General features: G+C 42.5%; 1 protein-coding gene and 1 long non-coding RNA gene across 4 annotated transcripts in view; both read right to left on the bottom strand.

Annotated features, from left to right (window-relative positions):
* LSAMP (limbic system associated membrane protein) overlaps window positions 1–16,875 on the bottom strand; it is a 977,049-nt gene that overhangs the window by 657,923 nt on the left and 302,251 nt on the right. The gene's annotated exons all lie outside the window — the stretch shown is intronic.
* On the bottom strand, window positions 624–5,377 carry LOC147654349 (uncharacterized). 2 transcript variants are annotated; one of them, XR_015284980.1, is made up of 3 exons: window positions 5,228–5,377; window positions 3,822–3,870; window positions 624–3,311 (listed from the first exon to the last, which is right to left on the bottom strand). It is a non-coding gene; the product is annotated as an uncharacterized LOC147654349 (long non-coding RNA). The 2 variants fall into 2 exon arrangements; XR_015284981.1 differs by having other exon boundaries at window positions 624–3,286; window positions 5,228–5,355.

The raw sequence follows: 16,875 nt of genomic DNA, 5'->3' as shown, positions 1-16,875 counted from the left end.
CCAATCTGAACTGGCACTTCCCGCTGTTAATGCACAGCTCTTGCCAAGTGCCCACCTGGCTTCTGCAGGAAACAGCTTAGCAGGCACTCAGTGCTTGGCAAAAGACTCTGCAGATTAATCTCAGTAAATTTATATGATACACTGAGCACCGACTGCCTGATCCACGCTTACCAGCAGCAGGGATGATCCAGTAGCGAAGGACCAGGGATATCCAGCAACTCACCCCAGAAATACCCTGATACCCAAACACCTAATATACATCTTTACTTCCACCCTTAGGGAAATTATCCAGTATGCAATCCCATGGTCTCCCATAAGGAAAACTCCAAGGTGTAATTCATCCAGCTGAGCAGATTTTTGATTACTATCTCACACCATGACACTTTTGTCTAGGACTGTATCACTCCATAAACTTTCAGAAAGAGCATAGGTATTTTTTTTTCCTGAGTCTCTGTGCTGAAATTAATTTTTCTGCATGTTCAATCACTTTTCTATAGGTTCACACAACTTTGACAGAAAAGAGTATAAGAAACAGAATGGATGGATACTAGTGCTATGTTTGAATACCATTATCATATGTAAACTTAAGAAGGAAATAAAGACGGAATTTAAAAAAAAAAAAATTAGTAAAATCTGTAAATTTTTTATTGCAAATAAAGCAATGAACAAATTTATTACAGGAACCATTTGTTGATGGTCAGGAAATGGTTGCCTTGAGCCTTAGAAATAAAAGCTTCTATGCAAAACTCAGTGATATTTCCAGAAGTGTGACAGTGCCCAAGACACATGAAATTCAGTGAAACTCATATACTACTCATAGATACAACTCAGGCCTTGAATAACACCTGTTTAGAAAGCTTCATTCAAAGATACAAAATAAACCAAAGCACGGATGCTCAAGATTCATGAGCTTTTTAAAGGCACAAGCAGGTACCAAGGCTTTGCATATTTTTTGGAATCCATCTTTGCATCAGATGCCAACATACGGTCATAAAGTGACTAAAGGGCTCTGGACAGACATCTACAGAACCCCCCAAACAAAACTCACCCCTAAAAGGTTTACAGAGAACTTCTTTATGGGGGAGATTTCCAGAAGCTCAAATGGCCCTTAGGCACAACCGTTTCATCAACTTGCAAACCCTAAAATACTAAGCAGGTAATTTAGAAGCCAAAGTGGAAAAAATACATTTGCAGAGCAATCACTTATAACTATACATCCAGTCCCAGTGCCTCTTTGTGATTCATTAATAAAGAAAACTCACAGACTAGCAGCTGTGTTCAAGAAACATTGCAGCAAAGTCCATCTGAGCACCAGCACTAAATATGCCATCAGATGTCACTGTGCAGATTTGGGAGCCCTCATATTGCTAGGTTGACATCCATCTGGCCACTTTAGCACTGTTGTAGCAGCACAGAGTTGCAGTTTTTATCACCCAGTTCTCCTATATAAACTTGATACAGCAGGCTGAGGTGAAGATTTGTTCAGCTGCATCATGGCTGCCTCAGACTTGTCAAGACAGTGTTGGCTCAGCTAATCTCCTGGAGTCCCTTCCCTGTTCCCTCTGTGAGCACACAGGAAGTCAGAGGGAAAAAAGGTAGCAAGAGAGTGGAGGGGTATGCAATTAGAAACTATAAATTCATCAGATGGTTAAGCACCAGGGAGGAAAAAGAGCTCTTTAAACTAAGAGATCATGTTGACATAAGAACATATGGATGTTAACTGGCCATGAACACACTGAGACTGGAAATTAAAGAGGGGCTTTTAAAACTTCAGAAAAGTGAAATTAGACAGGGATCACCAACTTCACTATTAGGGGAAAGCTACCCCAATCACACTGCAAATCTAGGAAGGAATATTTAACAAAAGCTGAATCAGATAATTCAGAGGTTTCCATGTATCCTGTGTTGTATTAGAAACTATACCAGACACTTAAGTGTAAAAGTTACTCTTTACCAGTGTCTCAAAGCTTTTCCCTTGATTTATGGTTATGTACAAATACTAACAAACCACAGTACCCTGAACATCAGAACAACCACAACTCTTTTTTCTATGTCTGTTCAATATGTCCAGAATGACCTATTTTAAATGTGTTGGGTATGTTTTCAAAAGTAGCTTTCAAAAAAAAAAAAAACAAGATCCATTTTCAAAAAAAGAGCTCAAATCCCTGAGTCCTTTGATTTTCAGGAGACAAGCTCATGAGCAGCTGCAGTACTTTTAAGGAGCTGTGTCCCTAGTCTTCAGTGCCATTTTAGGAACTCTGACTCACTCCCTTCACTTTTACACAGCATAGTTTTGTCCTATGCCATACTGGAAACTGTGTCTCTAACCTTTTGATTCTAATGAGGCTTGAAATTCTAAGATAGATGGCAAACTTTGCTCAGTTTTATCTACTCCTTTCTCTAGACATGAGGACCATGGACCATGTAACAATGTGGAAAGATACAAATTTAAAAAAGAAAGATTTGTTCTTGACTTCAGCACCAAACCGAACATGAATTACACATTTATGAAAAACCCAAACCACAACATATTTGTGTACAGGATCTGAGTAATCCACATTCCTACCTAGTCTCTTCAAACACTTAATGAGATATCTACCTGAGTAAAAGGTTTTTTTATTGCAATAAGGCAGTGAAAAATCAAAAATTATTTTCAGGCCATACTCATGTTGTCAGGGCATGCCTGGATTACAAACATTTCATCACTGCCAACATGCCAGGTAACCAATCTTTAGAGGCAAGTTAGTAATTTGAATATCTAATCAGAAACCAGACACTTCAACTGATGCAAGTGAAATCATTGGTAAAGGACAATCTCCAGCAGAGCTGTTGATGTGAACAGTAAACTGCTAATTCTTCAAATTTAACTTTTTGGTTAATCTGAGTATATTGCTAACATTTTAGGCATATTGCATTTGTACATTTTATCACATAGGGCAGGCATTGAGAGGCAGTCTATGAGGTTTACTTGTAAAACAGGAATTTTATCCCAAAAACAGCAAGAATTTCTGAAAACACCCCACATTGGTTATTTAAGTCTGAACAAGGATCAAGACATGGACCAAAAGTTTCTTCTAAAGAAAAAGCCTGCTTACCCATCTCATACCACATATCTCAACAGCAGCTGAAATACCTGTGCCCTGCCTTCCATCACCCATTTGGGGTCAGGAGGCTGACCTGAGCATGGTGCACACTTGCCATCCAGTCCAGACTGAATGTTGGTCTTGTAATTTTACTCCGACTTATCAGACCTTCAGCAGAACTCAGTTGTCACAGAAAAGGACAGCTGCCATATGGAACATATTAAGCTTCTGACAAATAAAAAATCCCTGTGACTTCACTAATATCCTATCCTATATGAACATATCATTTTCCTTGTCACCCGACAACAGTTTCTGCATGTTTTGCAACATATACGTTCTACCAAAACCGTAACAAAAAGCACTGCCGTGCCAGGATCTTATTAATACAACCCTCCCAGACAAATAACCACTCCTTCAGCTCCAGCACACATATTGCTTGCTGCCTTCTCTGGTAGCCATAGAAGCAGTAGCCAATATCATTTGGGTGACAGGATGTTCTGATACTTGGGCACAACTTGACGGATGCTAATTACAGTGAGATACTGGTATTTATCACAGCTATGCTCAACAGCATCAAGATGTTTAACAGTTACTAGGATTCAGAACGAGCTGTGCATGTCTGCTCATCTCTTTCCCTCCCAATTTTAGCACATGCAAGCACATGACACAGCAGTTTTGTTGCCAATCCAAATTACTTGGTGATGTTATTGCAAAAAGCGCTCAAATTAAATAACTTACCATTACTTTAAAGACAATCAGGGGAGGATTAGAAAGCCCAAAGACTTACCTATAAAGAAACAAAAAGAAGCAAAATTATGAGCTGAGCAAAAGCAAGAACAGAAGGTCTTCTAGCAATTTGAGTTCAGAAATATCACAAATTTTGACAGAATACCAGGAAAAGCAGATCTAGTTCCTTGCAGGGACAGCCCTATTAATTAGAAAGGACCAACTTACCAGGTAACACAAAAAACAATGGCTATTTTAATCACAGGCAGGCTCAAAACAAAAGTATAATTTCCTACCCCAAGGAACTTATATTCTCATTCAAGAGCACATCAGAAAATGATCACCTGGGGAGCAGGAAAAAAATACTACTCTCCTATTTGGCTGAGAGAGCACCAGACAAGTCTTAAGGATTACAAGGAGTACTTGTGTTAGATGTCACAGGGGAGCAATTAAAAAATAAATATAATGAATTAGTTCTGAATTGGCTCTAAAATGTGAAGGTGGCTTATTTCCCAGGGTTATTTTGCATGCAGAAAAAAAAAATTAGCTGAAGTTTTGCAAGATGTTTCACTTCTCAGAATCACAGAATGGGCAAGGTTGGATGGGACCACAATGGGTTACCTGGTCCAACCTCCCAAATCAAGCAGGGTCATCCTGTAACATACTGCACAGGATTGTGCCTAGATTTTTCTGGAATATCTCCAGTAAGGGAGACTCCACAGCCTCTCTGGGTAACCTGTGCCAGTACTTGGTCACCTGCACAGTAAAGCTCTTCCTCAGTTCAGGTGGAGCTTCCTGTGTTGCAGTTTCTACCCATTGCCTCTTGTCCCATTCAGTTCTCTCACCATTTACCCTGACTGGCAATATTGAAGAGAAAACCTTCTGTGCACCCAGATCCTCGACAAACATCCACAGAGCTCTGAAATTAAGCTTCATGATTAGCAATTTACCCTTGATATCATTATTGCCCATGTGAAAGACCAACAAACCACATCTGTTGACAAGCCTTGACAACCTTTCCATGAAATCTTTGATCTGAGCCCAAGGCAGCCAACAAACTTCTCTGGAAAACCAGTCAGGGTGGCATATGGGTGCCTCTCTCCCCTGGAGTAGGGAGTTACCCATTTCATCTGCTCACCACTTCACCCAGGAGATCCTGTGTGGCTCAGATCTGGGGAACTCAGCTGCTTCACTCAAAACCTTACCCATCTTCTCCTCAGCCTGGAGGGCACTAAACCTGTTTTTAAAGTCAACTCATCAGGAGGAACAGGAGTTCTATGGTGACTGCTTTCCAGTTTTCCTCTCTAACTGCCTTCTGACTTGTGAGATGCAGTGCAGAGCCCACCTGCATTTCCCATGTCTGCAAAAATCTCTGAGATTATCATATTTCTTTTTTGTCAAAGTGCTGCACAACCTACTTATTTCCTTGTGTATCCCCTTGACCTGGTCACACAGCTCCTTGACAAGGACACACCTGCAGAGGAGATGACTCTCAGACCCAGAGAGGCTTTATGGACCGGTGCTGGACAGTGTACAACCAGGGCCTGCAGAGCTACACCTGCTGTTGTGAGGTGTGTTTGGGTGGAACCCTGACATCACTAGCGCAGCAGCTTCCACAGACACTGGGGAACGAGTTCCACAGCACCTAGTAACCATAGTGCTGGGAGCTCAGACTACTAACACTGGGGAGAAGGGGCCTACTCTTCAATATTAACTGCTGCTCCCTGTCTGCCACTTCATGGTTCTGATCCATGTTGGCCCTCCTGCAGGCAGGAGCCCTTCCTGCTCTCTCCCTGCACACCCCCTTCTTGTGTTGCACATACTGCTGTGCCCTGCTGAGCTGTCCCACTGCTCCCTGTGCTCCTGGGCACTCACACTTCCCCAGAACAGTTCAAACCTGCTGCGCATTGCCCTGGCAATGCCCTCACCTAATCAGCGAGGGCTGCTGTATCCTGGCTGGTCTCTCAGTTGTTTCTTGGGCTTCCTTGTCTCTGGGAACCCTCTGCCCAACTCGTTGGACACAGCCCCCAGAACTTGCCATAGCCATCTGACTGAGGCTTTTGGTTTCAGCATGTTTAAATCTCCTGTGGTCACCACTGGCAACATCTATCACCAGTTCAACCTTATTAACCATCCAGCTCTTAATGACACATAGGAACTGCTGCTATGAACCACAAATCCATGGTGCTAAGTACATACAGAAGACCAAAGACTTTTTGCTTTGTTTGAATGAGCTGGGGTGTGTCCATTAATTCTTTTCTTGATTTTTCATCAGAAAATGGGGAAACGATGGTGAAGCTACAAGCATCAGACAAAGCTGAAAGTCTTGTATTAATTGAGCTCCCCACCCAGGCATTCTCCCATCTTGACACTGCAACCCATTTTTTGATTTTCATGTAGTTAATTAGACTCCTTCCCCAAGCCTGTCCTTCCATTCAATGATATGCCACTGCTGTCCTTCAGACAATCGTGCCTGTATGCCAGAAAGATCCATGTCAAGCAGGAGTTGCAGCTGCTGCACAGAAAGTTTACAAATGGTAACACAGATCTGTAAAGATGAGTGTTTCACACAGTAACATTGCTTCACTGAGATTTCTGAACAGAATGTAGACAATAAAAACTCAATATGAGGAAGCTCTCATAATAAATTTATTTTGCTTAAAAAGCCTTATTTGCAGGGGGCCGGATCTAAAGACTGTTGATGCTAATAACCCGGAGTAGAAAAGATCAACAGTACTAGGGAAAGAAAAATCACTTTTGGGAGATATATGAATCTACATCATCAAGCTTTGACCCTTTCTTGTAAATTACTGACTCAGCTTCCGACCATCTGAGCATGCTTGTGAACATGGGCCCTCCTGCCTGCACAAGTCCCTGTTCACTTGCACAGGAACTGCACCACAACGCAGCAGCTCGGCTGTCTTGCCTTACAGTTCCAACTATGTGGATCTGATTGCCACTAGTTGGGCCAACAAGGTGGTTGTTCACAAGTAATATTCACCCAGGACTCTTGCATGCTTTGTGCTTTCTCCACTAGTCAGCAACACAACTTCATTTTACAGGGTGCCCTCTACAGAGTCAGCACCACACACCTCAATGGGATGAAACTCATTTAGTGGAGAGAAAAAAATCGTGTTTCAATAACAAGGAGAAAGATCAGGTGGTTCCTTTCAAAAAGACAGGCTTAGGATCTTTTTTTTTTTCAGTGAATTGTATGCAACATTGAAGAAAATTGTATGCAAAGACAGAAAGGATAGAGATGGTTATTTAGAGATGGAAAAGCAGATAACACTAAAGAAAGCTTGTGAACACCCTGAACCGAGTCATATCTCAATGCACACATTCTCTTCAGAAATGGCCTTGCAGATATCTGGAACAGTCCTCGGTGTGCAGTGCATACCAGAGTCATTGAATACTTACAGATAAATATTCATAGACAATTTGTGAACAGGCAAAAGGATGAAACCTCTTGTCGTGTGTTTAGCCTCACTGATACAGGAACAGAAATAATGTCATACAGCATCATTGATCCATCAAATGGCATGGGAAATTAGGAGTAGATACTCAGTTAAAAGACATTCTCAAATAAACCAGAGGCTAAAATTCAATCACACAAACTATCTAACAACTGAGAATAATGAACAAATTAGTATAAAATCAGTCTGCTCCCAGATAACTTAAACAGAGGGGTGAGAATACATTTTAATAACACAGTAGAGAAGAAAACATGAATGGGGATGGAAAAATACCAGCAAGAAAAGGAAATGAGGGGAAAAAATCCTTTCCCTGCACAAGCTCCTACCTGCTTCATTCAGTCAGGTTACAGCAGATTTGGCCCTCATTGCATAAAATCTAGGAGCACAACCACCTATGAAGAGCAACACTGGGTATAATGAACAAAAGGCCCACAGTACAATTTATATAACACTTTATATAACTTGTAATTTATAATTTATATATGATTTATATAACAACTTTATATAACACTTTCTCCCCCTTGTCATAGGATACCTAACCCTCCTTCTTCCAACCACCTCTTGCTCCTGCTAAAATCTCCTGCCTTCCAGATAGCTCTACTCAACAGTCAATCAAGACACTTGGTCCAGCTTCTGTCTTAAGGACACTCAACAATAGGAAAATAGAAGAGCAGCTTAGCCAGCTCTGCACAGGAGATTATTCAAAAGGTTAATTACTGAATGAAACAGAAATAGGAAATGGAGGGGGCAATGGGAAAGGGGATAAAGGAGGGAGGGAGCAAATTACTTTCAGCTGCTAAATCTGGTTTCCCAAATCCTTAAAGTCCTTTACAATATAGGCTGAAGGAGGAAACAGGATGGGGTTGGGCTACGTTGTTCACTTACACGTTCGATAAAACCTCAATAATGTTCCTCTCCTAATCCTGTGTCATTAGGAACAAAATGGTACATCAGGAGACTATTTAGATATGAACGCCTGCAACTTCACCATCTGACCTGCTGACTTCTCTTTTCTTCTTTCTGCTCTCTCTTTTTGTTGCTGAAGCCAATTATTTTTAGAGATGTGATTTTTTTTTGGCTAGGCACTTGGCCTTCAGCACCAGGGGTTCCAAAATGACCTAGCTGGAGACCCTTATGGCCATTTTTTATTTTTTTTTGTGTAAAGGTCATTATTACTATAATAGCTGGGAATTAATCTGTCTATTCAGAATTTTTTTAGAAGGAAAACAAAAACTCCAAAACAATACAGAGAGGCATTTTCTATGGTGCCTCCAAATCCCTGGTTCTCACTAGAGCAGGAGTCTGGCTGCTGGCTTCAATGGGAGAGGAAAGCTGCTCAATAAGTGAAATTTACAATATTAAAACAAAAGCCTCAGAGAGCAACCAAAATAATTAAAAAATCAAACTGGTATCTCTTTGCTGCTAGCAGGAAACAGAACTAAAAGGAGCAACTGTCTGTATAATCTTCCCTTCATCCTTAGCCTTATATCAAACCCAGCCCTGGCCCTGAGCACATTCAGATGCAATAGAAAATCTTGTGTCAGGAGCAAGCAATACCATATGGAAAAGCCTATCATGGAGGACAAAGGCCAGTGGCATTGTGTCACTTCTTTGTTACCCCAAATCCATGCCTGTGACAGAAGTTCACCAGAGACAGCTGTATATCAATGACATGAAACAGCCCATACATCATTTTTATGGCTTAAGAGATCAATACAGGTAGCTCCTCTCATTATACTGTAAAGCACAAGGAATGCAGTCACTACCCTTAAGTCACTTGCCAGTACATGACATAATGAGCCCTGCTCTTTGTCCTCTGGTCACTATTGTACAAAGGCACCATGAGATTCCACAAGCAATCAGCTTGGTATTTCTATCAGAAAAGAAGCACCAAAGTGAAGGAGGCAAATGCTTTCTCAGCTCTTGCCTAGCATTAGCTCTGCAGGCTGGTTTTGATACCATTGGGGGAAAAAATAATAATCAGAGCATGTTTGGAGCCTCTACAACTTTCCAGAGTGTCATAATGTTATAGAGCCTTCTGAAACTGAATAACCTACCTCATTGCTTATTAAAACTTAGGCAAATCATGAGGTGACAGGGATAATAAATAACCCTAGGGGAGAAACACTTGACAAAAGTAAGTTCAAAAATGTCATGGGCAAAAGAGTCTTGACTTTGGGAATTTCACTTAATTTGATTTATTGCCAATTAACATAAACTTTTATTTACTCTTTCAGGCATTGGGAAACAGAGATGACAAATAATTAAACAGACACTTAGGTAAACCTCTTTCTTTGCAGTTCCCTGGGGTCCACTGCAGTATAACACATCTTCCCACATACAAGCCAGCCAGTCCCCCATTTCCCTTATCATGGGCACACATAACACCTATTCACAGCAAGCCCCTTGGGGGAGGTGATGGACAGCTCAGGAGACTGGGTTGGTAGATGGTACTTTCTTGCTGTAGTTTCTTATTTCTTACTGTTTTCTTTCTCCTTTCCTTTTTGCTTGTTTCCTCTTTTCCTGCCCAGGTCCTTCACAAGCTGGATACCTCCTTTTGGGTATCCCTGTTCCAGTGTGGGCTACCCATGGGATGCAACACCTCCTCTGACAATGTTCTCTCCCACATGCCTCCTTCTCCATCTGCTTACATATCCCCTTTCTCACTCATCCTCATATCCCCTTCTGTGTCCTAGTTTGTTTTCCCCTCTCATCTCCACACATGATCCCTCAAGAGGCTGGGACAGCTCTGAATGGCCACTTTCCAATTGAGCAAAAGCTTCCATCAAGGATAATATGCTGGCATGGGCAGAAGGTTCACTCTCCAGCTACACCCAAGCAGTCCATCTGCACAAAAGCTATCCACCACTCGAAGACTTTGTATTGGTACAAAATGCCATGTTAGAAAGAGCAAAACCAGAGACATGTGCTTCATTTTGAGTGACCATCAGGCCCAGCTAACCAGATCCTTGCCATACCACCTTCCAACCAAGGTTCTTCAGCCACTGGAGCTATTCATGCTGAGACAGTGGAAAAAATATTTTTACAGATTGGGTGATGCTCAATCTTTCTTCCTTGTTTATCTCCCTCCCTTCCGTTCCCTCCAAAAATTCAGGCTGCAGCTGAAGTAGTAGATGGCCCTATCCCTCAAGCACAGCTTCCTTGAGTTAGAGGTCTGCCTCCACAAACTGAAGCTCTTTTAATAGCACTGTCAATGAGAGATCGCATATCTTGTTAAGTGCTATTCAGATGCACCCACAGACGCTCACTGCTTCAGAAACACATCTCTTCCTAATAATATAGTTGGCTACATTATCTTATTTGACACTAAAAACTTGAGATGATTGATGGTAGCTTAAATTCTGAATAGACAAAAATTATAGAGCAGCTTTATAATCTTTTGCATTAGTGCCCTGGGGAAATGGCTGAAGTCTTTATCACATTCAAAGGACAGCATGACTGATGCTAAACCTCTACCCTTCCAGCCAGACCAGCCTTCCATGAAGGTCTCAGGCAGCTGGGTCTGGAGTCTGCTTATAAGAATGGCTCTGAGGGCCCAGCATTTGATCAATAGGTGCCACACTTTTCATCATCCCTAGCTACTGCTTTGCAGTATTCCTAACATACGTGCAGCTAAGTCGGGATCAAGGAACAAAGAGAGAGGAAGGATGATGAAGGGAAAAGAACAGAGCAAGAAACTTCTCTTTACCTTGGGTATAAACAGCAATCCTGCTGAGAAGTAAATAGTATTTGCTTCCTGGACACATGAATAGCAAAAAAAGATCTGAGGGATTCTAACAGGTATGGAAGAGTGATTCAAGAATCTTCACCAAGAGAAAGAGCAAATATACCAGAAGCCATGAAGGGTAGGTTTGGGAAGGACTGTGTTTTTACAACATCCCTGGAAAGAATGAAGTTCATTACTTAGAGAATCATCAATATTAAAATAGAGTAGAAATCCATTCAATCCTAAATCTCTTTTCCCAGTTTGAAAAAGCAGTCCAAACTAAAGTTCTCTTTTTAAAAGAAAAAAAAAAAAAAAAAGAAGTGAAGCAAAAGGAGCATCTCATCAAGAGAAGGGCCAAAGAAGGCTCAAACCCCCCTGAAGCGGCACATGTAGTTTTTATAATAACATGGATAACCATACAGAGCCCATGTGAGCATGGGAGACACGCAGGAACAGAGATGGCCACCAAACTGCAAGCTTCCACAAGTTTTTTGCCAGAGAAGAATTCCCCCACTGTTCCTTTTACTCAATTGATGGTGCTTTATCCAAAATCATCATTTTTGTCTCAGCCCTCAAATCTCAATTTTTTATGGCCATAAGCAACTCCACAGAAAACTCTCCTTTTTCTCCCTGAAGATTTTTAACACACAACCTAGTGAGGAAAGAAGATCTTGGAAGCAATGCTCCCTTCAGTCAATTAATATCACAGTTGCACCAACTCTGTTTCCTGTCCTCCCTTGCTTTGTATCAAGCCTACTTCTATTAACCCACACACCAATCTTTTTCGACTGGGTTTCTATTGACAAAGAGGAGGCAACTGCTCCCGTCTTTTTTGAGCATTGCAAGCTTCCTGGCTAGGTCCAAGCCCATCCCAGGACAGAGATATCAAGAAAATTCTCCATAATAAATGCTAGGCTTCATGCTAAAATCACTAGATGACCTAGGAATTCACATTAAAATTTCACAACAGTTCACTTGAATCTGTCCAGCTGAACCTCAGTGTCCCATGTTTCACCAGGAAAGGAGCTGCCCCATGGCTTCACATTACTGCTGCAGCCCTGGGGCCAGAGCATGCTAAACAAAGTAAACAAGCTCTGATGTGCATGAAGTATCAAAAATTATTAGTAAGGCGATGTTGAAATGAAAATGCAGGAATCCATTCTTTATTGGAACTGCTGAACTCTGGTGCAACCACACAGTTTCTCCAGCTCAGCAGAGCAGCAGCTGATGGCTTTAAGTGAGGTCACTACACATGATGTCCCTACCTCACAGCCTGGACAATGCTGCCACAAGAGAAACTACAGATCAATAATTTAGTCAGTTTTCTGAGAAAAAGAACAGCTTGAGGAGTAAATATGAAAAAAAAAACCAACTTCCTTATAACCTGCTAGCCAGAGAGCACTGGAGAAAGAGTAAAGCATGGCCTCACTACTGGTGCAGGTCACATGAAATAATGCTGTTCAGTGACATCACCAACAGCAAAGGCAATACAAAATGCACTACCCTGCCTACATAGTTTTCAGCAAGCTTAACAGGGCACAGAACATTTCTCCTCCTACATCCAGAGGAAAATATCATCTCCTTGTCTGTCTTTATTCATCTGGTATCTTGCCTTTTAATTAGCCTATAAATGTTTTGGAAGGGGGAGCCATCATTCTGATTCTGCACTGGTGCAGAGCAGAGGGCCTTGGTTAATAGCAAGGCCACTTTAATGCTGCTGAGAGCTGTCTCCAGCCAGTCCCAGTTCAGAAGCTTTGCCATTATGTGGTTTTGCTGGATTCCTGCTCCTTTGCCTTTGCAGTCAGCTTGTGTGCCTTCCACGTGCATTCTCCACATGTGCTGGGGCTTGAAGAGTGCATGCACTGCAGCATCCTTCCCCATCCAACTGGCTGCTCTCCTGCACCAGTGCACATCTCTTCCTCCTGCTATCCCACTAGTTGCTTACTTGTGATTAAGTCCCTTTTAACAAATGACTCCCATTAAACTGCATTTCTCTGTCACTGTGAGAGACATAAAATTAAAAACTGACTGTCTTTAATCACACTAGGCTGCATCTCCATCTCTCAGGCTCCACTTATCAATAATTAATATAAGAAAGACTGAAATCCATTTCAATTTCAAAGAGTCAAATGTTACAATTTTTACTTAAAAAAAGAAAGAAAAGAAAGAAGCCACCATCACTCTAAGGAACAGAAACAGCTAGAGTCACACAGAGGAGAAGAGAATGGCAGCACTGCAGCAGCCTCCAAGAGGAGAGAAGGGGTTTGAATGTGACAATCAGCTCTCCTTGTCGCTTTGTAACTGCAGATTTTTCCTCTCAAATACTCCCACACAGAGGAAGAACCCCAGTGGTCCCAGGGACTACAGAGACCTGCACTGTAGCTCATGGCCTTATTTTATTTATTTTGGTTTTACCAAGTCCCCAGAGCAATGACAAACAGCATACTGCACTACCCAGCCTGGTATCTTCTTTAAAAGAACTTCCAGATCTCAGATGCTCCAAGGGAAAGTCACAAGCAGCACTTTCCTATAAACACAGTGGCAGTACAAGGCAGAACTAACTGGTATGAGCGAGGATGTAGGGAAAGTCACCAGCCTGGTTCTCACTACATTGCTTTATACAGGACTAAAATTGATATAAAATCTCTTTATTCAAATGTTGCTGCTCCTTACTCAGGCTTTTTCCCACTACACCATACCCAGCCTTTTAGCCAATTCTACTTCTGTTGCACAGAAAGTACTATTTTTTCATAAAAATATTGGAAAACAACATTTTTTTTCAACTGGCTTTCACCCCAGAGTAGCTCAGGACTCACTGTCCAGCATGAAGGTCTGGCTGCAGCTAGCTTTAGACCAGACCTGGGTATATCTCTGAGTACAACTACACAGTAAGGTCCCCTGCCAGCAGCACACCCCGAGGAAAGCCCCCTGTGACCATGGTGATGCTGTGCCTCAAGTTACACGCCCCACAGGGGCTGTCTAAGCTCGACTCAGACTGGGCTGGAGACACGGCTTTCAGCCAGTTCAGAGCATGAGTAGGCAAACTGACACCTTCAAGAAAAACCAGATGCACAACTGTCATGCAGTACCTGACAAGGGCTCAACTCACATCTTATGGACACACCACCTTAGCAGACTGGACAGCTTTGCCAGCCACAGACCTGTCAGCCGCTCCACAGTTAAATATGCGAGTGAAAGTGAAACACAACACAAAACACAGGAGCTGCCCTTTCAGGGAAATCTTGCACGTGAACAAAACAACCCTTTCCTAACCCCAGTTGCTGGTCAACACCCAAATGACACTGAACAGAGAAACGCACAGCATGGCACTAGAAAAACACATGAACCTCCAAGCTGAGTGTTAGCCTATGTAATTCCCAAAACAGGCAATTTCCAGCATACTCACCAGCAGAATACCTAGCCCAACACTCCCAAGCCTCAGCAGCTACCCAGAGTACCCGGTCCATGTGGATCTCAGCACAGCCACTTCCCTGCTGTCCAACCATAATTGCCATGCAACAGGGGAGTCGCACACAACTGAACCCTGCTGCTAGAGATAGCAACAATTGGGACATTACCCTCTGATTAACAGCCCAGTGCGGGGGAACACAATAAGCAGCCTGGCATAACACAGTCACACCATAAGTCATTACTCAGTAATTACTGTGCAACTACGCAGGGACACAAAGGCACAAGTCCCCCCTCAGAGTTACAGTGAAGAAATATCATTCAGTAGCCTTTAATTACTGCAGAACCACACAGCAACAAATGATGACCTGCCCACTGGTATAAAGTGGACCTATCACTCAGAACTCTTTCCCTGGTAGTTACTAAGGGAACCTTTTGGTAATCCCACAGCAACTGTGGCACATTGTCGCTGTGGGGATTTTTATCCCAGCATATGGCCCATTTTCAAGGTTTTGGAAGGGGAGCCAATATGGAGGAATGACAAAGAAACATTTGCTGAACTGCTGTTATCTCCCCAATAAGCTCCCTGTTCCACACAACTGAATTGTGGCAACATTGTGGTAATGCTTTCACTGACGTAGACGTGAGGGGTGTAATTGCATCTTTGTCCTGCAGATCTTGTGGTACTTGTAATTATATCCCATTACCAAGGAACACAACAATTTCAAACCTATTACCCACAGGTATCATTTATTTCAGAGTTAAATTTATTACTTCAGTGCCAGCCTCGTTCATAGCTCTCCTTTATGCATTCAAGCTTCCCTAGTGAACAAACATTGAAAACAGAGTGAACTGAAAAAAATGGGATACAGGGATAATAGATGGGAGCAGAAGATGCAGGGGCCTTTCTAGCCCTTCCTCTATTCTGTGTGTTGCTTTTCACTAAGCCCATGGGGGTTTTCTTAAGAACAAGGAGGCATTAGTGCAAAAGGAGAACAAACCCTCTTGCAAAAGCCCGGAGAAACTGCAAAATGCAGCTGCTCCCAGAGCCACTGTCATCTGTGATGGGGCTGCAGTACTGGCAGTTGTCACAGGCATCCATGATTTCCAGGCTGCTGTGTTTTTTAAAGCCTTCCCTCCAAGAGCCTCTGTGTCTTGTAACAACTTTCTGTCTGAAAAATTTAGAAAATCAGAGGTATGCTCTAGCTCACAGCCAAAAGGACTGCCAACTGGTCTGCAGCTATATAACACACCAGAGAGAAAACTAAAGCCTGTTTACTTCTGACTATTCAATTCCCAACAAGAATGGAGTCACAGGAGGAAGGAAGAAATTGATGTTTTCCCCAAGCTATATCAAAATTTTAAAAGGAAGAAAGCAGCCAAGAATATGGATTTTTGCTGAATGCAGTGTGCCACTTCACCAGAAGCAGAAAGAAAAATATGTGCAGCCTTCCTGCAGGTTCCCTTTTCCCAGCTAGCAGAGATACTTAAGTTTGCCACCACCACTGGGCTCCTCTCAGGTTGTGTTCATTTCTTCACACAAACCAGTGTGGCCTCTAAACCACTGCAACTTCTGACAACTTTTAGTAAGTTTTTAAAAGAAATTCTGGCAACCAGGTACTGCACCCTTACCACTTCTGACACTCACCTGGCTCTGAAGGGCTGAAATAAATGCAAGCACAGTACTCCTTACCTGCCTTGGGAATGCCTAGCTTGCCCAGAGGGTAATGATTTACTAGATTATACTGAAATGCATTGATTGATTCAGTCCCGACTCTGCTGTGTTGAAGGGACTGAAAAGCAGGGAAGACAGGGCAGCAGGAGACAGTCAGGACCATAAGAGTCAGTTCCACACTCCAGGAAACTGCAGTGAGAACATGGGAACTGTGAGCATCCCTCATGACACACATTTCAGCTAATGACAGCAGGTTTCCGTTTTGGGGAGCTCAAAAAATACCAAATAGTGAAAAGGCTAGGAAGAGTAGATGGAGACATTATAGTTGTGTGTCTCACTTCCTGCTTTGTGATGAATAAGTCATCTCCTCAGGTAACAATAGGTGCTCCAGCTCCTGTAGAGGAGCTTGCTGCTGTTCAAATGCATTGCACTGCTATGGTAAGTCAAGCTCTAGGAGCAACATGAAAAGATAATGCTGGAACACAAAGAGAAGACCTGAAGGAAGTTGTTATGGAAACCAGATTCTCACAAGCTCACTCCACCAGATGAGATCTCCCCACTTACATCTGTTTGTCAAAATGCCCAAGATGCACAGGAGTCCCTAATGACCACAGCTCCATTGCCCTACCTTGCATTCACTCCCAGTCATTGCTGTCATTCTCTCTCAGTTAATCTAACGTGGCTTAAGCACCTCCAGTGATGGAAAAGGGCTCAGGACTCAAGCAAAGCCCTTTGGCATTCTTTGCTTGTAAGAGCTAGTGATGGTAGTATCAGGTTTTA

Source organism: Cyanistes caeruleus, chromosome 3, assembly GCF_971803275.1.
Source record: "Cyanistes caeruleus chromosome 3, bCyaCae1.hap1.1, whole genome shotgun sequence".
NCBI lineage: Eukaryota > Metazoa > Chordata > Aves > Passeriformes > Paridae > Cyanistes > Cyanistes caeruleus.
The sequence above is the reverse complement of the archived record's forward strand: the minus strand, read 5'-3'. Positions and strand labels throughout refer to the sequence as shown.